Raw genomic sequence first — 27654 nt, 5'->3', positions numbered from 1 at the left:
GTTCCCAAGCATCCAAAATATGATCATGTGACCATGCAGGGGTGCCTATTAAAATTGCATGCCTATCAAAATTTTGAAATTGGTTCATAAGTCCCTTTTGAGGAGTCTGTTGTAACTTTGGTCACTAGCTAGTCATAAGACGACTATGTATTTTTGCTTCCATGTAGTTATTGTGGTTGTTTGAATTTTTGCAACAATAATTTGCAAATCTATGATAGATCTACCAAATCTACCGATCATTTACCATAACTATTATTTCCTATAATGTGTGACAAGATTTAAAAAGAGCGAAGCTTTGGCATGCCCAACAAAAGTTAAGTGAAATGCTTCTCACAGTCATTTGTAATATTGAAGAAGCTTTTAAGTTTGTGGACGGAACCACTCAACAAACCGCAGCTCATTCTCTCTTTATTTGGGAAATATTCTCTTAGTCCCTTCTAAATTTATATTTCATTTTCCTGGTATTAGATATGAGAATTTTGCATTATAACTATCAGTAGTGGGTAATCCTCTCTCTATAACTTACCAGGAGATTAATCTCTCTCCCCATCCTTTTAAAGATATATTATTTTTAAGTTTGTTCGCAGGCACTTTATAGCTTAGTAAAGCCCTTAAGATGTTTTCTTTAAAAAAAAAAAAGCTACTATAAGCATATAGGGGTAGTTTTAGAATTGCAATTACAAGCTTCTTTATCCCTCAGCAAATTCCCACTGTGACAGTGGATGTAAACTGTTTCAGACATTTTAATGCTCCTAAGCAGTAAATCTGGAGGAGAGAAAAGGTGGGGAGGAAATTCAAGCACCTCAGTTTGTGAAAATGAGAGATGTCACTTCTTAATGCATGTGACAAATAAAACTCTGTGAAATCGCTTTGCATCTCTTAGTGGAATGTGCATATGTGTATATATAGGTAGTCCTTGGTTTACGGCCACAATTGAGTCAAAAAAATGTGTTTGGTTAAAGTCTGGGTGCTGGATACTTGAAAACCTGGAGACAACAGAACAGAATATGACTGCAGAAAATCACAAAACATACAAGTCCTGCAGAGGTGGGTCTTCAGCAGGTTCTGACCAGTTCTAGAGAACCGGTAGTGGAAATTTTGAGTAGTTCGGAGAACCTTGGATGCAATTCCAAAATGTCTGGAGCTTCACTTGAGTATTCCCAATTTACCATCAGTCAATTGCAAAAGAAAGTTTTATTCAAGCAAGTAAAGGCGGATCCTGCAACAATACCTTTAGCTCCATCAAACAACACCATCTCTCCGCCCTAGATCCTCGGGGAAGACTCGATAGGTGGAGAGAAATGACAAGTCCAGTCTAAACATCTGGCAACCATAATAGTTCCTCTTCTTGTCAAATAGGATCATAAGTGATTCTCAACCGTAGCAACTTGAAGATAGGTGGACTTCAACTCCCAGGATCTCCAAGCCAGTATAGGTAGTCCTTGACTTACAACAGTTCACTTAGAAACCATTCAAAGTTACCACGCCAGTGAACAAAGTGACTTATGACAATTTTTAACATGATCATTGTAGCATTCCTGTGGTTATGTGAACAAAATCCAGACCTTTGGCGACTGACTCATATTTATGATGGATGTCCTGGGGTCACATGAGCAGCTTTTGTGACTTTCTGGCCAGCAAAGTCAATGGAGAGGCCAGAATCTCTTAACAACGATGTTACTAACGTAACAACTGCAGTGATTCACTTCACAACTGTGGCAAGAAAGGTTGTAAAATGGAGCAAAGCTCACTTGAGAAATGTTTCGCTTAGCAACATAAATCTGGGGCTCAGTTGTGCTCATAAGTCGAGAACTACTTATAGATTCTGGGAGTTGAGGTCCACAACATCTTCAAGTTGTTAAGGTTGAGAAGCATTGATATAAACTGTTTTAGTCCAATTCCTTCTCTGGACAGAAAAGCAAGCCAAATGTTCACAATGGACAGTTATTCTCCTTATACATTTTCTTACCAGTGTGACTTCATTCGTGCAGAAAAAATCTGGTAATTTTCATCTAGTACATTTTGTATGTTGGTTTCTTTCTAGCTAACAGCAGCTCCAACTCTCTAACCACAGTGATTAATTTAGCAGCATTAAAAAAAACAAACCTGGAACATTTTGTCAGCTGAGCTGCTTTCCCTGTTCACAAATTTTTGTTTGTGAACTGTTTTTGAAAGACATTGTTTTAGTGCCATTTAGGGCCATTTTTAAAAAAGAGAATTTTATATGCATTTTTAAAACCTGTTTGCAAAGAGCGAGAGATTTGTGTGGCAAAGGTATAGTTTAGAAGAGTACAGAAGGAGAGGAAAAATCATTTAGATTTAAATAAGATGCTCTTAGTCCAAACTTACTACGCAACATTGGCAGGAATTTCCATCTCTTCTTCTATCTCTCTTGAGCGACCAGGAACTAATGATCAGTGACCCGGAGTGAATATTAATTGATTTAACTTGATATTTAAATTTTATTCCAAAAATGCACTTTTATGTTTTCATTGCCTGTGATGGTTGAACACAGATAACATTATTGGACCTTTGCATCTTCCAACAATAATTTATTTTCATGTTTGTAGGTTCAGATTAGTTTCTTATTGTGGTAGTGTATAAGAAAGGGAAAGAATCTCTGCAAGAACGGCAAACCATCAATATTATCTTTATTACTAATCACTACTGCTAATAACTCAGCAGTGTTTGGATTCTGGCTTTATATGGCCCCATATCCCACTGCAGTTTGTTTCACTGTGGATCAGCTTAATGTGTTGTGAAAATCCAATTGTTCTGATATTGTTTTGAATAACAGAAAAACAGGGACCTTGGAGGTCTTCTAGTCCAACCCCTGTTCAAGCAGGAAACCCTATACAATTTCAGACAAATGGTTGTAATATCCAATCTCTTCTTTAAAACCTCCAGTGTTGGAGCACCAACAATTTCTGGAGGCAAGTCATCCCACTGATTGTTCTAACTGCTTTATAATCTAATGTGTTTTATAATCTAATCTAATATATTGTACGAATTCAGGTGATGGGGGTGTCTTTCAATAAGCTATTATTAGCATATAGTTTACTTTATTGTCATTGCGCCTCATACAATGAAACTAAATATCATCTTCAGTGTACTTTATGACTATGAAAATAAACACAAATACACATCCTTCACATTCTATACAATTGAATTGAAGACCCCTGATATTGCATTAATATTGCACTATACAGTAGAATTCAAAAGAGCTACTGCCCTGGGATAGAAGCTGTTTTTCAGCCTATTTGTCTTTGTTTTTATTATCCTGCACCGTCTGCCAGATGGTAATAGTTCAAAAAAAGGATGCCCAGGATGAGATGGATCTTTGAGAATGTTTTGAACTTTCATAAGGCAGCGGGAGCTATAAGGCTCTTCCAAAGAGGGGAGAGGGCAACCAATGATCTTCTGGGCAATGACGTTAACTCTCTGGAGTGCTTTCCTATCTGCCCCTATGCAAATTGGCAAACCAGACACAGGTGCAGTAAGTTAAGATACTCTCCATGGCGCAGTGGTAGAAAGTCATCAGCAGTTTTTCATTCCGTTGTTGTTTACTCAACAGGCAGGGAAGAATCTTCCCAGCCCTTCCTAAAGATTTTGGGAATTGAATTGGAATCATCTATCTATGGATCATGGGGCTGTTTTGATTCTAGCTCTTACTTATATATATGAGCAACTGGCTGTGTAGTTGTCTTCCAATATGAGTTTGCAGACAAAGTGAAGCTTAGATTGTATAATCTGTATATGGTCTGGGTTCACTCATTATTTTAAGACATGGTCTGACCATGGCTTATTGAATAAAGTCAGTTTGGTTGAGTCTGGTCAATATTCATTTACAAACCACAGTGGCTGGACTCACACAGGCTAAGCCAATATCAACTATTTTTGGCTTTTCTTGTTGATGGCAATTTGCAGTGAGTAAAGTTCGAAAGCAAGATTGAATGTGATGACCCGGGGCATGGCGCAAAAGCAGTTAAGTCACAAAAATAGGTAAAGTCCCTTTAATACCTCCAACTTGGCCCCCAACGTCCAGTTATCCTTGGCTGGAGATCAAACTCTCCCAAAAACAGTCTACAAAGGGAAGAAATGCAGTCCGAACCCAAAGTATAGATAAATTAGAAACAAAAAAACCAATACAAGCCACGCTGAAGTAACTTACAGGACAGGACAGGATAATAAATTGCTGACTTCCAAAAGATAACGAAGCAGCCAAAACCCAGATAAGCCTCAACAAAGATAATGCATGCTTTGCTTCCAACAAGGTGCTGTGTGCAAACGCCCTTCTTATATCCTGTTCTCCCAGGTGCAACTAATGAAAGGGATCAGGACCTTGTTTTGTGACCCTCTGACAAGCAAAGTCAATAGGGAAGTCAGATTCCCTTAACAGCTGTGTTACTATTTTAACAACTGCAGTGTTTCACTTAACAACTGTGGCAAGGAAGGCCGTAAAATGGGACAAAATGTACTTAACAAATTTATCACATAAGTTTTGGGCTGTGGTCATAAGTCAAGGACTACCTGTATATAAACCTGTTACCCATTTTTCATCATGAAACCATAATCCCAAAGTGAGTTTGGTGGACACAAGAAAGTAAATATTCTCTAGTAGCCACAAAACTAACTTCAACCCTTTAGTTTCTGAGGGGTTTGTTTGTTTGTCATCATCTAATTCTTGGCTGCCTGCAGCAATCTGTAGGCAAGCTTTTAAAATCTTTAATTAAAGATTTTCTCATTTGACTGCCTATCAGACACATTTCTCAAACATATGGCTGTCTTATATTAAGTTATGGTTTGCTTAATCATTGTTTGTTAAACAAAAATCTTCATTGGCCATGTTTGCATAACACATATTGGTTTGAGAATCATAACAGCTAGGTTCTTACAATAGGTTCAACCAAAAGCAAATAAGATCATTGTGGGTAAAGCAATATATGAACTCAATTGTGGTCTGTAGAGTTGCATATGTGACTATGACATCTTTGGGTCTCTTCCCTTGTTCTTTTGTGAATCTGGCATGGTGAACCATAGCTCGAGATGACTAAAAAAACCAAAGGTGCTTTTTCAAAAGGCAGCTGGAGTTTCCTAGTTTTTTTCCTTGAAGACTTTTTGCTTCTCATCTAAGAATTTCTTTAGTTCTGACTGAAAGAGCTAAAAACCTCCTTTTAAACAATAGCTAGGATTGCTATTATGCAAGTATCTCACAGTGGCCTAATTAATCTTGCTTTATAGTTGGATTGTTGTTTTTAATTTGTTTGTTGGATTTTCATCTATGGCCTTGAGCACCTGGAATTACAAAGAATCTGATGAAATGAGTGAATAGAATCAGTCAAGGTAACTACACGTCCTTTGGGTAGGTAAAGCAACAATTAAAACTTTCATAAAATTATCCTTAGCAAAGGCACAGAAAACATTTCTAGAGATGTAAACATTATGCTCACACTTATCATTTTGGGGTAACCAATATGATTAGCAATCAGCTATTTGAATTAAATGTGCCAAGCACTGAATCTTGCGGATTTCCTTTAGGTTGCATCCCAATTTCAATGGAAGAAAAGCTTGGGTTTATAAAATGACAATTTCTCCCAATGGCTGATTTCATGTCGGAGAAGATCAGGCAGAGTTGAAGAGTTAAATGCATCATCAGTTTAGAGTCCTTGCATTGCCACAAGAGATCCAATTTCAGCCTCCCTTGAATTCCATTGATTCTCATCTAGCACCGATTTAGTTAGTTGACTAGATTCTTGTGTATAAATTTGAATAAATCTTCTATGCTACCACTTTACAAAAGATCCCAATTCTTTGTGCCCAGCACTTCACACAACATGCCAAACCCACACTAACAATGCAGTGGCTGTGCTCACTTCAGCATGCTGTGCACAAGCAACCAAGTAATATTAGGCATGATTGAAGTTACACAACCTACTCCCCTATTACGTACTCACCCTCATTTTGGTCTGTTGTGCAAACCTAGCTATCTTGTGATCCAAGCATTCCGAGAGATGGAGGCAAATCAGAAAGAGAAAAAAATCCTAATCCCCTCTATAGTGTTTAATTTTCTTATAGCTCGAAGTACTGTAGACCTTGATGTCCTATTTCTTTAGCAACAGGGTTCTCACTGTTTTTCTTGGGTGGCCAATTCCACCATCTAATAATAGTCCTCTCCATTAGGAAATGCTCCCTGCTATCAGATATTATACATTTATGATGTGATTGCTATCCTTTTCCATCTCTCTCTCTCTCTCTCTCTCCTCCCCCCCCACAATCTCACATAAAAAGCCTTTTGCAGCCCCCTTCTTCGTCTTCCAGGGTTCATAGCTTCAAAAACTTCTTTCTAAAGAAGGAAGCTGTTGGGGCACAGGTTGAGTTTTCTCTGCTCACCCCCATCCCACCAATGCCTGAACCCCAGCTTCTTTCAGAATTTTGGAACAGAGGCTCCACTGAGAATTAATACCAAATAAAGTTCTTACACTAGAGGGTACTTAAGCGAACAATCTAGCTTCCTAATAAAGCTAGTAAAATAGCTGGAATGCAGCCAAGGTTTTCTCAAGGTAGGTCACCATATTGTTTCCTTCCCCATAACCATTTCTGTTTGGATTTTGCTCTACAGGAAGACCATTTCTCCCCATCCAGGTTGATATTCCTGGGGATAGTTCTGCTTTTATCTCTGTGCGAATTACGGAAAGCTTTTCACTCAGAATTAATTGTACTCTTCGAGGAGCTTAGTGCACCATCTCTAGTCTATGATCTTGTCGAGTTGGGATCCCGGCAGGCTGTGACTTTGAAAGGCGTCGTTGAGGTGGGAGCCACGAAGTTCCATTGTTGTGAAATGTGGCACGAGGCAGAGCAGTCTCTGCATAGAGTGGCCTATTACTGCAAAACAGGCCCCCAGATGAGCGCTGTACACACACCGCCCCTTCCAGATGGGGGGCCTTTTCATTTTGGGCTTAAGTCAATTGCTCCGATTCTGCCGGCACGCTTTCTCTGTAGGGGGACGCGAGTTGTTCAATGCTGTGAGTTAGCGAGAAGAAAGACTGTCCCTGTTTGATCTTCTCAAGTCACCAACCCTTTATTTTTAGAAGTGAAAACAAAGTCAGCGCTTTTATGCGAAGGATTGAGAACGAGCACCTGCAGTGCAGGATGCTCTCAAAGTTGTTTTCTTTTTGTCAGGAGGAGGGGCTCCTATATTTTCTTTCCTTCTCTTTCTCCCTATTTATTTTTTTTCTGTCCCAGCCAATATGTCTTTTAATAGTCACCTTTGCAAAAACAGTAGAAGTGTAATTTGAGTGCCACTCTGAGTATAGAATAATAGAGTTGGAAGGGACCTCAGAGGTCTTTTAGTCCAAACCCCTGCCCGAGCAGGAGACCCTTCACCATTTCAGACAAATAGTTGTCCAAGTGTCTTCTTGAAAGCCTCCAGTGATGCAGTTTAGTTTAGTTTACTTTATTGTCATTGCACCTTGTACAACGAAATCAAACACCATCTTCAGGGCACATCATGACCATAAAAAATACACACAAACACACATCCTTCACACTCCACACATTGAACCAAAAAACCCCAACACCGCACCAACACTGCACTATCCAGCAGAATTCAAAAGAGCTACTGCCCTGGGATAGAAGCTTTTTTTCAGCCTATTTGTCCTTGTTTTTATTATTCTGTACCATCTGCCAGATGGTAATAGTTCAAAAAAAGGGTGCCCAGGATGACATGGATCTTTGAGAATGTTTTGAACTTTCATAAGGCAGCGGGAGCTATAAAGCTCTTCCAAAGAGGGGAGAAGGCAACCCATGATCTTCTGGGCAATGACATTAACCCTCTGGAGTGCTTTCCTATCTGCTCCTGTGCAATTGGGCAAACCATACAGAGGCGCAGTAAGTTAAGATACTCTCTATGGTGCAGCGGTAGAAGGTCACCAGCAGTTTTTCATTCAGTTGTTGAGCACCCACAACTTCTGAAGCCAACCTGTTCCATTGGTCAGTTGCTCTCACCGTTAGGAAATTCCTCCTTAATTCTAAATTGCTTCTCTCCTTGGTTAGTTTTCAATCATTGTTTCTTGCCTTGCCTTTTGGTGCTTTGGAAAATAGTTTGACTCCCTCGTCTTTGTAGGAGCCCCTCAAATATTGGAAATACAAATAGTGGAGATACTCTGCTTAGAAACAATGCTGGAGAGTATAAAGGATAAATATCTTCTGCATATTGCAGTTGTGGTGGGAAAGGAAGGGATGGGGTGCCTTTGGTAATAACTACCTGGTGCACTTATGATATATAGTCCTCAACATACAACAGTTCATTTTGTGAATGTTCCTGACTGAAGTGATCAAAGCTACAGTGCCACTGAAAAAAGTGACTTGTAGTCTTTTTTCACACTTAGGACCATTGTAGCATTTCTATAGTCATGTGGTCAAAATTCAGATTTTTGGCAACAGATTTTTTTCTTTCTCCTTCAAAAAGGGCAGCAGCTTTTAATCAATAAATGCACACAAAATCCACAAAATAGAAGTATTTTAGGCATCAATGCATCAATGTAAAGATGCTTCTTAAAGCTCCTGTAGACATCACCTTTTCTAATCTTTCTTGACAGAAAAGACTGCTGGAGATTCCCAACTGATCTGGATTTTAAATTTGTGTGTTTGCTGGTGGTTATTCTGTTTGATAGTACAGGTATTCCTTGACTTACAACAGTTTATTTAGTGACTATTCAAAGTTAAACAGCAGTGAAAAAAGTGACTTATGACTGTTTTTCACATTTACGACCATCGCAGCATCCTCTTGGTCACATGATCAAAATTTGAATGTGTTGCAACTGACTCATATTTATGACGGTTGCAGTGTCTTGGGAATCATGTGATCAACTCCTGTGACCTTCTGAGAAGCAAAGTCAATGGGAAAGCCAGATTCATTTAACTATTGTGTTACTCACTTAACAACTGCAGTGATTCACTTAACAACAGTGTCAAGAAAGGTCATAAAATGGGGCAAAACTCACTTATTAACTGTTTTGTTTAGCAACAGAAACTTTGGGCTCAGTTGTAGTTGTAAGTCGATGACTACCTGAATTGCCAACGTATTTTTCTACTTACCTCCAGACAGTTTTAAAATGTAGGTTATTTTTCTCCTTTGTTAAGGCATAAGCTATAGTAGAGCCAGAAGCACTGAATGCTGATTTTCTTAGATGTCTAAAGAATGATTATTATGTTAAAATGTCATGGTTGTTGCTAGTCCTTTTTTACTTAATATGATTTTCTTTTCAGTCTTTCCCAAAATTTATCTTCTTTGCTGCTTGCTCCAATGTCAGCAGTATTTTTTATTCCATGACTGTGTCTCCATGCATTTAACTGTGGCACAAAGATGCCCTGGCAATATTTATTTTCCACTTGTCCCTTGATGCTGTCCTTACCTTGTCCTAGCCTTTAAGATCTCATTAGCTGTACCGTCTTGAAGCGCATCCAATACTGGCCATCCATAACCTCAACCCATAAAGTCTGTAAGCTTTTTCACACAATTCCATGGGGGAAGGGGGGGGAATCAGTGACTGTCAGCAACGTGGGAATACAAGCAATAGAGTCAGGATAGGTATCGGCAATGAGAATAGCAAATGTCATGGAGTGTTTTCCTTTCCAGGGTGGGTTGATAGCAAGTCAACTCAACAGTGGAGAATGGCTCCTGTGAGAGATGGGGAACTGGTAAAAAGGGAATGAATATAAAGGGAGGCAAATAGCAGAAGGGAAAGTAAGAAAAAGTAATCCAACTTTTTTATTGTTTAAAGCCTATTAACAATCCCCAGGAAAAGCAAAATAAATAACAGAAGCCAAGCCAATAACCAGCCCTAACTGTGACTGATCTCTATTCCTGTATTAGACCATGCATCTGTGTTGACACAATCTGAATTTGAAAGGCAGTATAATGTGTGTGTGTGTGTGTGTGTGTGTGTGTGTGTGTGTGTGTGTGTGTGTATTTGTTTTCTTATATATATATATATCTTATATATTTCTTATATATATATCTTTTCATCTCTTATTTCTACATGGAATTATTGCTGCAATGGATTTTTTTTGAAAAATGGAATAGGATAGAATAGAATAGAATTCTTTATTGGCCAAGTGTGATTTGTGCATAAACTCTCAGTGTACATACAAGCAATAAGTGACAAATCATGATCATAGTCATCAGAAAAATACATTCATCATAAACCATAAGATATAACACTTAGTCATAGGATACCAAATAAGCAATCAACATAAATAATACTAGTATACTAAATAAAACAATATAAATATTACAATAAATTGTAAGAATCAAGCACAAAGTTATAGTCATAAGAAGATAAGGAGACAGGTAATAAGAAAGAGGAAAGAAGAAGAAGAATTTGGATAAGCTATGCAAATCTAACTCTGCAAACAGAAATCAAGGTGAGTCCATCCCAGGTCACTTTCTGCAGCTCCTTCCCCTCCCCCTTGATTCTATTATACATATTGTGGAGACAACCATGGTCCATGGTATCTAAGGAAGCGCCTACACCCTTGGAACTAACCAGTAGAATGGTCTAATTTAGCTCCCTTAAGGCCAAAGAATTTTGGCTGGTAAGGTGTGTTTTCTGCTGTGCCCCCCTCCCCCTCCTCTGTAATATTTTCCCATTGGAGGTGAGATCCACCCCAGCAGTCCTGGCCTTCTGGAAGAGCCCAAAATCTTGGCCACTATGGTGTCTGATGGAATAGAGAAGATTCTCACTACCAGGCTACCATCAGCTTGGTTTTTAATTTTAATGTTTAGCTTTGTATTCTACTTTAATTGTTTTTCACACTTGTTAGCTTTTATTATCTTGTAAGCTGCCCAGATTTGTGAGATGGGCAGCATAGAAACCCATTAAACAAACAAATAAAACCCTTCCATGTCACCTCCTGGCCAACTTGTAGAGACCCCTTGCTGGAAACGACAGAATCATCTGGGGACAGTGAGAAATAAAATGCTGGAGTAAGAGGGCCTTTGATCTGATCTTTTCACATAGTCTTACTTTTTGCAGGAGGAATGATACAGGAACCTTCGTCAGGAAAATAAGTTGACTTCTTGGCATAATCTTGCAGTCTACTGCAGCTCTTACTGGGAAAACTGCTATGGAAATTTTCAAGACAAGCTCTTATCCAAAATAGGAAAAAAAAGGCTTTTTTTCCTACCAATTAATCAAGGTTGTCAAACAGTGAATGAAACGCTACTTCCTAGTAACTTTATCTTAGAATCACAGCTACAAAAAACTATTGTTTTGTGATATAATGTTGTACAGATGGAAAAACTGAAAAGTTGGGAAACACTTCTTCCCAAGAACAAATACATTCTGCAGGCCAGAATTTGAGACTTCAACCATTCCATATGGGTCAGTCCTCGTTTAACAACTGGTCACTTAGTGTCTGTTCAAAGTTACAATGGCGTTCCTCATATTTTGGACGCTTTGCAGTTGGCTCGCACTTACAGCCATTTGTGCTGTTCCCCTAGACTGCAATTTTTGCTTTTTGGATTTCCAGTTTAGAAAAAAACAAAACACCACACATTGAAAAAAAGGGGTTCGCTTAATGACCATGCCATTGACTTAATGACTGCTGAAAAAAAGGTTGTAAAATCAGTCGTGGCCACAACTTAACAACTTAACGCCACAACTTATGACCATAATTCTGGATTCACTGACGGTTATACGTCGAGGACTGCCTGTACTTTTTGGGAGTTGAAGCCCAGAGGAAAAGCACCAAGTTGTGGGCAAAAATAGTATAAAAAAGAGTTGCACATTTTTTGTCAAATTAAGGGCCACATTTAACACTTGAGTAACACTTTATTTATTCACATTTATTGTAGCCACCCAGCTCCAATGGATTCAGTGCGGTGTACAAAACCAAAACGTCCATAAAAACACTTCAAATATAAAATGATATAGACTGTCCAAACTAAAAGCAACATGAATCAATCAAAACAGCTGCTCTCTTCCCAAAATATACAATCATACATTAATCCCAGTCTTGGGACGAATGCCAGGTTTTAAAAGCTTTCTAGACCTCTCTGAGAGAAAGGGCACTGTCCTTATCTTTGGGGGGAGGGGAATGCGGTTCCAGAGAATGTCCCCTCCTCTAGCTTCATTTAATTTTAAACATATTAATTCTATGTAAACAAGTTAATTTTAGTATGATTGCTATCTATGTAATATCAATCCATTAAAAAAGAGACTACAATTAAGTGGCAACACTTGGAGGGACTTTGGGAGAACACAAATTCTGTGCCTCAATGTAAAATTTATTTATTGATTGGTTAACTACATGCCATCAAGTCATTGTCAGTTTTTAGAACCACATAAATATTCTTTATGCCAATCTGTCCTTGACTTGGTCTTTCAGATCTTCCAAAGGTTGATGTAAGATAGAACAGACTAAATAGACTTGTGATTTAATTTCTCTCTCTCTCTCTCTCTCTCTCTCTCTCTCCATGTGCACATGCATGTGCATTTGAGGAGGGTTATGTGTGTTTTATATTCATTGACAGTACAGTACTGTGTGCAGATGAGTTATTTTTTCTACCTAATCTTCTTTTAAGCAGGGAAAAATTCATCTCAAATAGGGTCATTTTCCTGTCTCCAGTAAATTCTGGGAGTCATAATTCTTATTATTGCACTAATAATTTGCACCTCCTCAAATGCACACCTCACCTTTGTTCCACAAATAACCTCGATGATGCAGAGGTGTGTTGTGAGCAGCGCCAAGCATCTGAAACAAATGTCTGGTTTAACTCGCCTGAGGATGGATGGAGAGGGGGGCTCAGGAATAGCAAGCAGAGAAGGAGAATTCTGTTGGACATATTTGTCAGTTTAATAGCTTAAACCAGGCCCTCTAGGAGCACAGCAAATTATAATTTTTGCTTTTCCTTGAATAATGGAAGGTGGTGTGCTTTTAGCAAACCCCCTCACCTCTCGAGATAAGTGGCAGATACCATATTGAACTCAAATTAATCCTCATTCTTCTGTTCGTCATACTTTGCTTGTGCATTTGTTTGTTTGTCTTTCAGGTTTGATATTTCACTTTGCCAGTTCCCTGCTGAGCTGGTATTTGGAGCTGGTTCACAAGCTGCTTTTCTTTTTGCTGATGATGTACTTGCTCCAAAATATTTATTTATTTGTCTTAAAAAAAAACCTCAGGAGTTTGGGAGGGAGGGTTCCCCACTAACAACCTCTGTCATGGCTGGTCCAAGGAACTGGCTGGCTTCCAGCTACTGACATACAGAACTCTTCATGAAACCAGACAGAATTAAACCCTTTGTTTCCTGTTTGCTGACTGGCTTTAAGAGAGAGAGGGAGGGAGGGAAGGAGGGAGCGGGAGGAGAAGGAAAGCACACACAAAGATATTGGAGTTCTCAACAAGACCATCTTTGTATTAATTTAATTAGTTAAATGAAGAAGGGAAGGATGAGTGTTTATGTAATAAATGCATTTTTAAGGGGGTTAAGACAGTTGTGGCATACATAGAAAAGTGATTTACATTCCATTTGCCTGCTGAAGCATGTGAATTCTTAAGGACTCGGAGTTCATCATTACAACCTTTATTTTTTATATGGCTTGAGAATTTAGTTTTAGTAGTAGTTTTTCGTGTACCACTGAATTGAAGGCTTTACAGAAGTCTATGTAGATTGCATCTATTGCTTTGCCCTGATTGAGTTGTGTAGTCCAAATGTTTTTGCAGTGTAAGAGTTGCAGATTACAGGATAGTTTTTTTCTGAAATCAAATTGTTTAGTAGGTTCTTTGTCTCTAAGTGGAGAACAATGGATTGATTAATAATTGATTCCATGACTTTACAGGTGACACAGCATAAAGAGATTGGTCTGTAATTTTCAACTAGACTGTGGTCTCCCTTTTTGAAGATGGGGATGACTGTGGCTTGTGACCATAGGTTTGACAAGGAGCTGGTCCTGAAAGATTTTTCAAAGATTATGCTTAAAGGTTCGGCTATGGCAGTGGGTAGCTTTTTAAAGAAGTAGACACATATTCCATCCAGTCCAGTAGATAGAGATGGTCTTAGATTGCGTAGTGCTTTTTCAACATAGTCTTCTGTAAAACCGATATGTATTAGATCATTGTAGTTGTCTGTGGTTCGACTAGGAAATACTGGGCATGATCCATTGCTGTTTACAAATACTGAGCCAAAGAATGTGTTAAAGAGGTTGGCTTTGATGGTGTTGTCGTTGCAGTCTTTACCATTAGGTCTTTTCAGGGGTGGGATGGACCTTGAGTCTTTTAGTTTGCTGTTTACAAAATTGTAGAAAGTGTGGGTGGAATTGGTGCATAGAAGGTTTTCCTCTTGTTTAATGTGATAATGGATGCATTCAGTCTTTATCTGGTAACATAAATTTTTGTATCAGCTTTTGAAGTTGGCAACGTGACCAGATTTGTTTTTCCACCAAAGTGATCTTTTTTTGGATTGAAGCTTCCTTATTGTTATGGGTTATCTGTTTTTTCTGGTTTTGGGAGTTGTTATTGGTACATATAGTTTGATGACTCTTTTGACTTCAAGTAAAAATATGTTATAATGGTCTTCAACAGTATTGTATCCAGTGAATAGGGATTGCCAATCAAGTGATGAGAGATCATTGTCTATAAAATCATAGTTACCTTTTTTGAAGTTGTAATTGGGGATCACATTGTTGTGATGATTTTTGTGCGGATTTTTGTGATTTTTTTTATGTTGAGACAAAAGTCAATCATGTTGTGGTCACTGTTGGAAAAGGGTTCTTTAATTTGTATTCCATAAATTGAGTTCAAACTACTGCAGAAGATGGGATCGAGGCAGTTGTTAAGTCTAGTATTGTTGGTTACTAGTTGTTCCAGTCCCAGATTTGTTACAGCATTATAGAAAGTTGCATGTATGGGTTCAGTTTTACATTCATTTAGGGTCCAGTTAATATGAGGTAGATTGAAGTCACCAAGAAGGATAAAAGCGTGTGGGCAGGATGTTGCCCATGTTAGTAGTGAAATAACATTTGTGTGTTAAGTTTTTTGAGATAAGCCTGGGGACCTGTCCAATATAGGGACTGCTGTGAGTCTGTTTCAAAGTTATTTCCAAAGCTTTTTGGAGTATCCCATCCAGGATGGGAGATTGCAATAGCTGGAAGCAAGTTTAAAAGATGGCACTTAAACTGTGCAATTTCCTCAACTCTAAATTTCAACTTTACTTCGTCCCTCTGCCAACTTTTTGTCATCTAAAGCAGGAGTCCCCAACCCCCCAGTCGATGGGTTGGCAGTGGTCCGCAGCATGCCAGAAAAGCAAAGCTCCATCTGTGGGATGCAGGCAGTAAACAAAACCATACCCCCTCTGGTCCACAGAAAAACCACGGAACTGGTCCCTGGTGCCCAAAAGATTAGGGCCACTGATCCAAAGCATCCATCTCTTTCTATGGGTTGACTGTAGAACGTGTCTATATTTCATCATGCAGTGATTCTGTGGAAATGATAGTAAATAGTGAGCTCAGCTCACTAAACCTTGTTTGAGGTAGATAATTCTAAAGATGGGGTTTACTTCCTAAAGCTAGTGTCATCCCAGCCTTTATTTATTTATTGGTTATTGTAAAGCCAATTGCAATTTTTGAGATAGGGTAGCAAGGTTTTGTTTCAAATTTGGATATGCAAACAACACCTTCCCCCAAGACTTATTAACTAATAACCAGGCAGTTCAACCGATTTAAAAAAAACATAAATAAATTCAGGTGCCAATTTGCGAACCTATGTAATTGAATTTCTAATGAATAGCTGCCAAGGAGAGAGTAAGTCTTAGGATTTATTCTTGCCCTTCTAATCGTGTTATTTTACAAGTATTCTAAAGTAAAATAATTTGTGGGGATTTGGACCAAATCAGAACAAGTCATTAAAAATGATTAATAGTGCACACTTCAAAATTCACGTTCCACTGTTAGTTATTCAGTGGCTAGAGGATGCAAATACTCTAATAAATAACTGTTTTTCAGCTAAGTTAACAGAGCCTTTTTAAAAATAGCTTTACCAGATGCTCCTTATTTTGAGCGCAGCCCCATGTTTCCATTTGACATTTAATAGGATGTTATAGTGGCAGTATTCATCTTCTTCTTCAGGAGGTCAGGAATATTGTCTTCCAGAAAATATTATTTCTACTCTCCCCCAAAGTAATCATTGCTGGTCAATATGTGCAGGCAGTCCTCACGATTGAGCCCAAAATTTCTGTTGTTAAATGAATTTTACCCCATTTATGCCTTTTTTTTTGGCCACGATTGTTAAGCGAATCACTGCAGTTGTTAGTAAATGAATCTGTCTATCCCACTGATCTTGCTTGTCAGAAGATTGTAAGAGGGAATCACATGATCCCTGGGACACGGCAACTGTCATAAATATGAGTCAATTGCCAAGCATCTGAATTTTGATCACGTAAGCATGGGGATGCTGCAGCAATCTCCAGTGTGAAAAATGGTCATAAGTCACTTTTTCCAGTGCTGTTGTAACATTGAACAGTCACTAAATGAACTGTTGTAAGTCAAGTACTACTTGTATTACATTATTTAGGCCCCTCCCCTTTTTAATTTTTCAGTGATGAAGTTAGCGTTACATTTTTGAACGCTTTGAGATTCCTCTCAATCTGCTTATGCAGATTTTCTTGAATGGAAAATGCTTTTTTGGGTTGGATCCAAACTTGGAATATGAAGATGCTGGTATGGCTGCCTACCTCAATCTTTTGTTCCCTCCCAGTTGTGAGAATCTCACCTCCCAACTCTTGGGATTATTGGACTGGGGAAGAACGGGTTAAACTTTTGTGCCCCTGATAATTTCACATATGTTTGTCATGCCCCTTCCCTTTTTTTTTAATTTTCCAAACTGAAATTTGCATTTAAATATTTTTAAATATTCACCATTTTTATATACATTTTATCCTTCAACATACATTTGTGTATACAGTTTATCCTTGTAAAGTGCCTTACTAACAATACAGCCAACAACTTTTGCAAAATTTACGAAATTTACAAATTTCAGAGGTTAAACGAGTTCCATTTAAAAATAAATTCCTTTAATTCTGTTTCTCTTTTTGGCCTTCTTTCCATGCCACTTCAATTCTGGCTTAAGCACTTAATTCTGGAACTGATATAGTTGCACTTGCTATATATGTTATCTGGTTATCATCTTCCCCAAATTCCTTTTAGATGTTTGTGTTCTTTCTTGGGCTCCTGGGTATAGATTTGTTGTTTTTAAAATAAAGCTTTCATTCTTCTCCTCAGACAGCAGAGTTACTGATCACCCTACAAGTGCACATGTTTCTGATTTGGAAGATACGTTTAGGAGTACAAGCTGTGTTTCTCCACCAGCCAAGCAATCAAGAATGGTATGTGAATCTTTATGCTTGCATTTAAAAACCATTCTTTTCTAGGTCTGTGGGCAATGTTTTTCCTCTCTATTCCACATCAATCAGTTCTATGTGCAGGTAGGGCATATTCTAAACTTAATAGCAATGGCAATAGCACTTAGACTTATATACTGCTTCACGGTACTTTACAGCCCTCTCTAAGTGGTTTACAGAATCAGCATATTGCCCCCAACAATCTGCATCCTCATTTTACCCATCTCGGAAGGATGGAAGGCTGAATCAACTTTGAGCCAGTGAGAATCGAATTGCTAAACTTCTGGCAGCTGGCAGTCAGCAGACACTGCATTCTAACTACTGCGCCACCATGAAGCAATAAGGATTCACTTGTGTCCAGTGTTTCTTCGTGTTTTCATAGAATTTTTTTAAAATGTGGCATTTAATAGTATATATACCACTTCACAGTGCTTTATAGCCCTCTCTAAGCAGTTTACAGAGTCAGCATATTACTCCCAATAATCTGGATCCTCATTTTACTAACCATCGGAAAGATGGAAGGCTGAGTTAACCTTGAGTCAGTGAGAATCGAACTGCTGGCAGCCAGCAGAATTAGCCTGCAATACTTCATTCTAACCACTGTGCCACCATGGTTCTAATCAATCTTTTTTTGCTTGTATATAAACCATAACAATTCTGGCTATGAATTAACAGTAGTTAACTGATAGTTTGGAACTATATTGAGAGGACCGTTATTTTAGGGACTCAAATCTTGAATCAAGAACTGTATAGTAATACTAATACCTTTCAGATAGCCCAGAACCATTTTTTCCAGTGCTTTCTTAACTTCGAATGGTCACTAAAGGAATTATTGTAAGTCGAGGACTACCTGTGTTTCAAGAATAAGTTGGTAGTGCTTCACTGCTCCATAATAAATCCCATTTTTGCTTACTATAAAATTCTTGCCCTTTTTCTATAGTTAGAAAAGAAATAACATCACAGAAATGTCCCCCAAGGAATTTAAATTGGCTCTCAAGAACTGGGCTGCTCCTCCTTCCTTTTCCTATTGCAAGCACCCCAAATAGTGTGTTTTTCTTCTCCTCTGCTACAACTTCAATATGAAGATGCTTCAGAAACTGCATGGCTGTTGCTTATCCCACAGAGACCACTTAAAATCACTTCTTTGTGGGGCTAAAGGTTGCAGACGAGACAGGTTCCATTGACCTTTGTCTCTTACCAATCCATTGAACAGGAGAAGAATTCCTCAGTCTTCTTTGGCACTAGGGAATAAAACGTGAACTTCAGAAGTTTAAAATACCCCAAGGATGAACTCTACCTTCAAGGCCAGATTAAAATGTAGCCTAGATCCATAGGCAGAATTGAACTCTCTGGGCTTTCAACCTTCTTTGGCAGCTTCTTTACTTATTTATGTTTGTCTACCTCTCTGTCACAGAACATGTTTGTGTGCATGGGAATCAGTGCATGCATATACAATGTCTTTGGAATTTGTATTACTGTCACTATTTCCATCCAAAAGAAGCAGATTGTATGTAAAGCCTCTCCTTCAAATTTCCATGACTGGACTGTACAGCAGTAAAAATGCTTGAATAAGTGGGCTTCAATGTGCCATACACTTTCCATACATTATGTGTTTTTATCATCAACAACCTTGTAAGATAGATTAGGATGATAAAACCTAAAGCCTTATGCAGCTATTGAGTGAGCGGATAGGGCAATGGTGAACACCTGTTTTTGGATTAAGGGCCATTTAGCAGGTGTGTCAAAAACCACAATTGAAATTTGAATTCGTTTTTAACAGCTGCATGTTATTATACAAATGTAAAAGATTTGTTTGCTTTTAATTACACTGATAAATAAGATAAAGTGGTATACAAATGTAGCCTGCTCAACATTTTATGCCAGATGCTCACTATCATAAGGTATTTGACCTTGCAGCCAGGGGAAAAGTAATTTCTTTGCAACTGGTTCAAGGGCCTAAGTCCCTCTTACCAAAGATTGAATGTTGGAATATTTATCCTTGAAAGGATGCATAATGATCTGGGCACATAGTTATGGGAGAGACTGAAATTATTCTTAGTCTTTATGAGTGCACTTTACAACTGAAAAGCAAAGGGTCCTTGATCCAATGGATCAACCCAGAATATTCTTCCTTGAAATGTCCAATCCCAGACCAGTTGTCTTGAAATGTACAGAGTAAGTCCTTCTTTTGATGCAGCAATCACTGGTCATAAATAACAAAGCCACATTTTTTTCTCCCAGCCATCCTACCACCTTCTTTTCTGTTCCATGGCTTTTATGCAGAAAAAAGCCACAATAATTGCTAGTTTTCTCATGGGTTAGCATGTTCATAGGCTGTTCATAGCTCTCAGGAACTTCAAGCCACTGGTTTCTTTCAGGAGCTATTACTCATTCAGATTGTCAGTAACTCGCCAAGACCTCATGCCAAAGATTTCCAGTTCTTTTATTTCAAACCCTTTCTTAGATAGAGATAAGAGGGAATTCAGTGTTATATATCTGAAGTGTTTGCTCCTTCTGTCTGCTGTGGCCCTCTTCCCTAAGGCAACCTCATAAAGAGGGAGCAGCAGCTATTATCAATAAATGTTTAATGCCATCAAGGCATTAGACTATCAGCAGTAAATTACAGTGAGTTGTATATTGCAGGATTGGTGAAATAGAGCCTGAGGAAAATAGGACCCCCACCAGCTCCCCAAATTTGAATTAATGACTGTTCCAAATATCGCAAGATGTTGAATGATTTATTTGGAAAAATTGTGAAGATGTCAAAGATAGAAGGTTGGAATATTTATTCTTGAAAATGAAAGGATGAATGATCTGGGCATACAGTTACAGAAGACACTGAAAACATTGTTGGTCTTTATAGTGTGCAGTTTACAACTTTATAGTGTGCAGTTTACAACTTTTGGCTGGTTTTCAGCTTTTTCAGCTAGTTTCTGGCAAAAATATCTGTAGGAATGAATTGACTCATTTTATTTTCACAACATATAGACAGATTTAACCATAGTTTCAATTGGGAAGAGGTGACAATCCTTGTGATGACCCGGGGCATGGCACAAAGGCAACATAGTCAAATAAGCAGTACCTCCAACTTTGCTCCCAATGTCCAGGTTACCTTCGGATGGAGAAAAAAACTCTCCAGTTTTTTCAGTCTGAAAACAAAGTACATACAAACTGTAAATAAAAATCCACACAAACCACGCTGCAATAATTAACTTGACAGGGCAGGAGAAGGAATTGCAGACTTGAAAGCCCAGCAAAACACACACAGTTGGGAAGATGCCGGGAATCCAGATAAGCCTCAATGATACCAGATAATTCACTATTTGTTCCTAGCAACTTTGCTGTGTGCAGCTTCCCTTTTTAAACACTGTGAACCCAGCTGCAGCTAATGAAGGGAATCGGGGCCCTTTCCTCCCCCCAAAGCCATGCAACTCATGTTGCTCCCTTCTCCATTCCTCCCTGTGTGCCCTAGGATGAAGAGGAGGCGGGCCTGAGTCTTCCTCCGATTTCCCTGTCCCCTGCTCTGCTCAGCCAGCCTCTGCCCTTTCCCAGTTTCCTCCACAGCCAATGGAGCCACACTCCCACTCCCTGTCAGCTGCTCAGCCTCCCCCTCCCCCTCCAAATCAGATTCCGACAAGGGCATGACAATCCTAGACCAGGCCATGTCCAAAAATGCCAGGGGATTTCTAGAAGCCTGGGTCTCTGACAAATCATCCATCAACAGACATACAGACATTAACAACATCTATAGACTATGCAAAAGTGACAATCAACCAGCACAAAAGAGAAAAAGACTCCAGCACCTCTCCACCAGATCAGCATAGATTAATTCCAAGGTTAACTTCAGGCCAACAATCAAGTAAGCAATATCCCAACCGAGAAACTGCCAAAAAGCCATCAGTAAACAGCCCAACCAAAGAATCTCCAAGACCACTCTCACCCACCAGACAGGCAACACACCAGAGTATAAACTGAGAGCAAACAGCACTCCTTACTAGCACTGATGATGTTACCTAGTTAAGTTAATGAAAAGTCTGCATGAAAACAAGCAAGCTCAGAGAGCACCAAGGAGCCTCCAAATGGACTCATTTTATGATTTTTGCAAGAAAGGTTGCAAAATCAGGTTGTACATGTGGGTGTACAACTGTCATGATTTAGAATGGAAATCTCAGGCTCCATTACATTTGTAAATCAAGAACTACTTGTATTCAAAGAAAGAATGGTATGAACATAGCTTTACCAGAGAGAAATTGTGCTTACTCAACATTGTGCAGTAAGCATGGTTCTGTTTCTTTTGTTACAGTCTTTAGGGGCACAGCAATAATCTCATTACTTATTCAGTTCCTTTTATGCTTGTTTAAACATGCCCAATTACTGATAAATGCTTACCTCCCTGTGCAGGGTGGATATAGGTAGTTCTCAGTATATCTCTGGGACACTGTGTGAGAAAATCAGTGTTTATCGAAACATTTTCCCCTTGGCAATCGGTCTCTTGAATTAAGGAGTCATTTAAATTCTACACTGAGATCATTCCTTTAAAGGATGTTTTTTTTTTCTTTTTAGAAAAGTTTTTTTTCTTCATTTTTGCAGTTTGCAACATCCTGTCACAAGGGATTGATAAAAATAAAATGCAAATCTGTTCATAACATTTGTATTTAAAACAAGAAGGTATCGTTGCAAGTGTAAAGGAAATAACTTGGTGAACAATGAAAGTTGTCTTACATTAAGACAGAGTAGTTTGGTTTATCTAACCCAGGGATTCCCAACTTTTTCTACACCCCTCACCCCTAGAATGCTTCTGATACATTCTCGCACCCCTTACAAAAGTAAATATTTACATGCATATAATTGTGCATGTATACACTATAATTTTGTAACTTCTAAACCCAAGTTTTCACACCCCCTGGAATATCGTCTTGCATCCCCAGTTGAGAACCCCTGATCTAACCCCAGATTTTGTATTCTCAGCTAAATTAATTCTTCAGTTGTGAGGTTTTGTGTCTTTTTATTTAATTTATTTATTTTAGATGCCCAGTAGCCAGAGTTTTTTTTAATCAATTCCTGAGAAGAAAAAAATGACTTCTGAATTATTTATTTATTGCATTTAAAAAAAACCAACCCTGATATTTCAGGGTAGTAGAAAAGTGTTAATTTGGAAGGAAGGGAGGGTTATCATTAAGTGGGCTGTACTGTTTTCTTTTTAACTGCTTTTTAAAGAGTGCTTTCCACTACTTCAGAGACTGTGGAACTGCAACTAATGGCAGCTTGGGGACATTCCTTACTGAGAATGTCTCAGTGGGAATGACACTACATCAGGACATAATGTCATTCCCAGGGGCATTTTTGTTCCCCACAGTTGTTGGCTACATCAGTGAATCCAGAATCAGAATTACAGAGAGCAGTTTTTCCCATTCGTATGCTGACCAAAAGTATTAGTCTTCAAAAATAGATAATCCTGGATAGGAGAGATCCGAACTTCAAAGCATCTGAACAAGAACAAGGTGAAGAAAGACGAGGTAAACTTAAAGTCTAATCTCTCCACCCGATTCTGAAAATAGAAACAAACAATAACATTTTGAAACGCATTGAGGCCTGATAACCTCAGATAAACTTCTAAACTTTCTAAACTTTGTTTCTCCTTTTACTACTCTACTTTCTAGGGGTAAGTTTTGAGGCCCTGCGTGACTTTTCCACTTCTTAATTTCTGAAATATAGTTCTCTCAATCCTAGCCATTTGTAGGAGAAGAGCAATCAGAGCTGGTGGGTGGAGTTAAGTGTGTCATCAGCTTAGAATCATTACATTCCCATAAATAGTCTCAATCCAATCTGTCCTGAATTCTGTTGACCCTTATCTGATGCCGATTTAGTACTGAACTAGTTGATTAGATTCTTGTGTATAAGCTTGAGCAATAAATCTTCTGCACTGCAACTTAACATATGGTCCTGATCCTTCATGCCTGACAATTATGTTGCGAATAGTAGTTCAACAATTCCTGAAAGATCCCTACCTCCCTTATCTCCCTGTTTACCCATTTTGCTTTTCATGGGCCAATGAAAAGTTTGAGTCCCCAAACAGGTATTTTACCCCAGTAAGAGTTTTGGTAGATCTAAAGTACCTTTATTCTAGAAATATCAAAAATGCTATGTTTAAAATTTGATAACTTAATGATCCAAGGTTTTTTTTTAGAGGCTTCAAATACTGTATTGCTGATTAGTATCAAGATTTAAATTCATGTGCTATGGAAATAGTTATAGAAAGGACTTGGATTAAACCAGGGTTTACTAATAACAGTCAAAATAAGGCAGAAAGTTGGGTTACCAGATGGGCAAATTCCATATAACTAATCTGATATTTTATTTTCCATCCCTATTGGTATGCAAAGAACTAGTTCTTGTCTCTTAATATTTGTGAAATTTAATTCTAAGCCAACCTTGGTATTGTGATCTTTGGGATCTGCTAAGGACCCATTTTGAACAACCAATCAGCATTTGCTCGAAGAGCAAGATGTAACCGAGAAAAAGAACCTACTAAAATGCTTATTATATATTGGAAATTTTGTAAATCCTCTTACTGGTTTTGAATGAGGATTTCTGGATGCACAAGAGGATGAACAGCATTAGAATGTAGAGTTCAATGTTTTGCCTTCTATGACTAATGATGTTTCCCTCCTTGTTCCTTGCTCTTCCTCCCCTTGTCCAATTCTACAGCAGACAACCAGACACATTTGTTATCTTCTGTCAGATGTTAGGAGATATAACTCACGTGTTTGTATGTGCACACTTTTAGTCCCCTGTGAAGAAGTTGAATTAAGAAATCATTCTGTTAACTTAAGATCCAGTTCCATCAACTAATATTTCTTTAATGCTTCCCTGCTAGCTCTTAAAAACCTCCTGCCATGTTGACAATCAGCAAGTCATAAATCACCAAAGCATTAGTTTCCATCTTGCTTTTCCCTCCTAATGTTCAGAAGAAAAGGCTTATTAATGAAAGCATTTTAATAATGCCTTACCATGATTACATATGTTTGAAAATACACTCAGTCCCAGATTATTTAAAAGTCTTTGTCATCTACTGACAGAGAATAATGTTATCCAGTTTGGATAATGAAACATCTGCAAGAAAACAACCAATCTCAGAGAGGACCAATAACCCCTCTTTGTCATGTCTTTCCTTCCTTCCTTCCTTCCTTCCTTCCTTCCTTCCTTCCTTCCTTCCCTCCCTCCCTCCCTCCCTCCCTCCCTCCCTCCTTCCCTCCCCTCCCTCTGCAGAGTTTGGAAGCATAACATTTCAAATATATAAAAGGAATACATGCTTTCCTACTTGCAGGGTTTCCTCTAAATTTTTAGTTTGGATTGTCTGCTGTATCAGCTGGTTTATTTTCTGTAGAAATAATACTATAAAACATAAAGCCTTCAAATCAAATGTAGGCAAATTAGTAGAATAAGATTGTTGGAGTCTGAAGCAAATTGTACTTTCAACTCCATAACTGAAAAAAGAAGATAGTTAACTGATTTCTTTTCCCCTAGACAAATGTGTCTTCCGACCTCAACTTCTAGAGTTCAGAATGAGCATTAAAAATGCATGAGTCTTATGCATCTTGAATAATTCTTCCTGTCAAATCCCCTTTACTGAGTTCTTTCCTTTAATGTTGGAGAGCATAGTTGAAGGTCTGAGAAGGCTTCACAAAAGCCATGCTTCAAAAGTGAGGTCTGAAAACATTTCACAAGAATGTATTGACAAGCTTCCCAGGATGGGGTTGCATGTCAGGTTCAGACAGAAAGTGTGATGTTATTTTATCTGGGGAATAAGTTGTTTAGTAAGCAAGGAACATTTTTAATCTTTCATAAACGCCCAGAGGGCTGGGGATGAAAATTAAGTTGATGTTTCGACAGTGCAAGGTGAAGTCATGGAGCTTGTCATCCTATTGGGAATCCTCATTTCAAACAAAATATATCACACACACACACACACACACACAAATAAAGTTTGTTAAAGTTTTAAGGCGAAAGATAAAAGAAAAAAAGAATAGGAAAGGAATAAGAGAAGAACAGAAACCAAAATGCAGAAAAGAAACATAAAGAAATGATTTCTGATTTTCTTTTACAGCTCTTATAAGTATAAATGTAAATTAACCACAACATTATTTACAATTTTTCTTTAATCTGTTTTCCCCCCTAATCATCACACCTGTGCCTAATTGGGCTGGGCAGAGTGTTTCAGTTGCTTCAAAATGCTTCAAGTAAAGCAACAAGCCCACTCCCCACCCCTTCTACAGAGCAATACAATCCCATTGCTTTGTAATCCCTTATTTCTGGGCTTTTCTTAGTTTTCTTAGATTATATACTTTGTTGTTTGTATGCACACTGAGAGTTATGCACCAGTGACACACTTGGCCCATAAAATTCTTTCTGTGTCCAATCACACTGTTCTATTCCATAAAATTCTATTCTATTCTATTCTATTCTATTCTATTCTGTTCTATTCTATTCTTCCATTCTTCCATTCTATTCTATTCTATTCTATTCTATTCTATTCTTCTTCCATTCCATTCCATTCCATTCCATTCCATTTCCATTCCATTCTATTCTATTCTATTCTATTCTATTCTATTCTATTCTGTTCTATTCTATTCTATTCTATTCTATTCTATTCCATTCCATTCCATTCCATTCCATTCCATTCCATTCTATTCCATTCTTCTATTCTATTCTATTCCATTCTATCTATTCTATTCTATTCTATTCTATTCCATTCCATTCCATTCTATTCTATTCTATTCTATTCTATTCTATTCTATTCTATTCTATTCTATTCTATTCTATTCTATTCTATTCCATTCCATTCCACTCCACTCCACTCTTCTTTTCTTGTGCACCTGAGAGCTGACATTTCTGACCCTCCCTGGAAGTCCCTAAAGATAATTTTGGAAATGCAGAGGAGACTCCAGAAGCTTCTTAAGCCCAGGGAGGAGGCACATTGTATTATTGCAACTGATGAGACACAAAGCATGATTGCTTGGTAAAGATCTACCCGCCACCTGCTTATTTTTAATCACTGTCCTAAGCTGGTTTGACTATCAAGCCTATGCATGTTCCTGGACATACCACGAGAAGAAATGGCAGGTGCAATCCTATTTTCCTTTCAAGGAATCATTCTATGTGTCATTTATCAGCATGAAGAAATCTTGGTCTTCTTTCTTGATGTAATAGATAAAAGCTTTGTTTGCAGGTCCAAGATGCAGAAATCATGTCCCTGGATTTCTTAGTATTGTTCTGCCTTTTCTATCTTAGATGTGGGCCTTGATAGTCCAGGTAGTTCTTGACTTAGCAACCCTTCATTTAGTGACCATTTGAAATTACAACAGCAGTGAAAAAAGGGACTTATGACTGGTTTTAACATTTAGGGTCTCGGTATGTGGTAACTGGCATGCGTTTAGGATGGTTGCAGTATCTTGTGATCACCATTTGTAACCTTCCCAGCTGGTTTCTGACAAGCAAAGTTACCGGGGGAAGCCAGATTCACTTAACAATGGCATGATTCATTGAACAACTGGGGCAAAAAGATCACAAAATGGGGCACAATGCATTTAAGAAGTGTCTCACTTAGCAACAGAAATGTTGGGCTTAAATGTGTCATAAGTTGAGACCAGGGGTGGGATTCAAATTTTTAACAACCAGTTCTGTGGGTGTGGCTTAGTTGGTGGGCGTGGCTTGGTGGTCATGTGACTGGGTGGACGTGGCTTGGTGGTCATGTTATTGGCTGGGCGTGGCCAACTCAATATCACTCACATCGAGGCACGCATCTCCTCGCCTGGCCTCTCATGACTGTGGGGATGCTGCAACAGTCGTAAGTGTGAAATATGGTCATAAGTCACTTTTTTCAGTGTCATTATAACTTTGAATGGTCACTCCACACAAGCAAAGTACCAGCAAAGGAGGGGGAAAAAAACTCCAGAGACATTCCTGAGACAGGAAGTCTAGTCCTGCCAAGAATGTAATAAGGGTTAATGGAGAGGCAGTTTCTGTAAGCAACACCAGAATGTTTCCTTCCTGTCTTCCTTATAGGATTAGGCCAGTAATTTCTTCTGACAACCAGTTCTCTGAACTGCTTAGAATGTTAACAACCGGTTGTAGCAAATAGGTGCAAACTGGTAGAATCCCATCCCTTGTTGAGACCTACCTCTAGATTCAAGGTGGGCTGTAGGAAAATCTCTTGGTCTTTAAACCTGTCTACAAAGACCATAAAATATAAACCTATG

General features: G+C 38.4%; 1 protein-coding gene across 7 annotated transcripts in view; it reads left to right on the top strand.

Moving 5' to 3' along the window:
• The window catches only part of PKNOX2 (PBX/knotted 1 homeobox 2), a 276614-nt gene that overhangs the window by 23311 nt on the left and 225649 nt on the right, over positions 1 to 27654 (top strand). For all 7 annotated transcript variants that reach the window (XM_087969713.1, XM_087969720.1, XM_087969715.1 and 4 more), the window contains exon 2: positions 17277 to 17380. The gene's annotated coding sequence lies outside the window, so the exon portion shown is untranslated. The remainder of the gene's footprint in view (positions 1 to 17276; positions 17381 to 27654) is intronic.

Source organism: Notechis scutatus, chromosome 7 (assembly GCF_049901735.1).
Source record: "Notechis scutatus isolate UNSWTSFEM ecotype Mainland chromosome 7, rNotScu1.2, whole genome shotgun sequence".
Taxonomy (NCBI): Eukaryota; Metazoa; Chordata; class Lepidosauria; order Squamata; family Elapidae; genus Notechis; species Notechis scutatus.
This window is presented reverse-complemented; position numbering and strand designations above follow the sequence as displayed.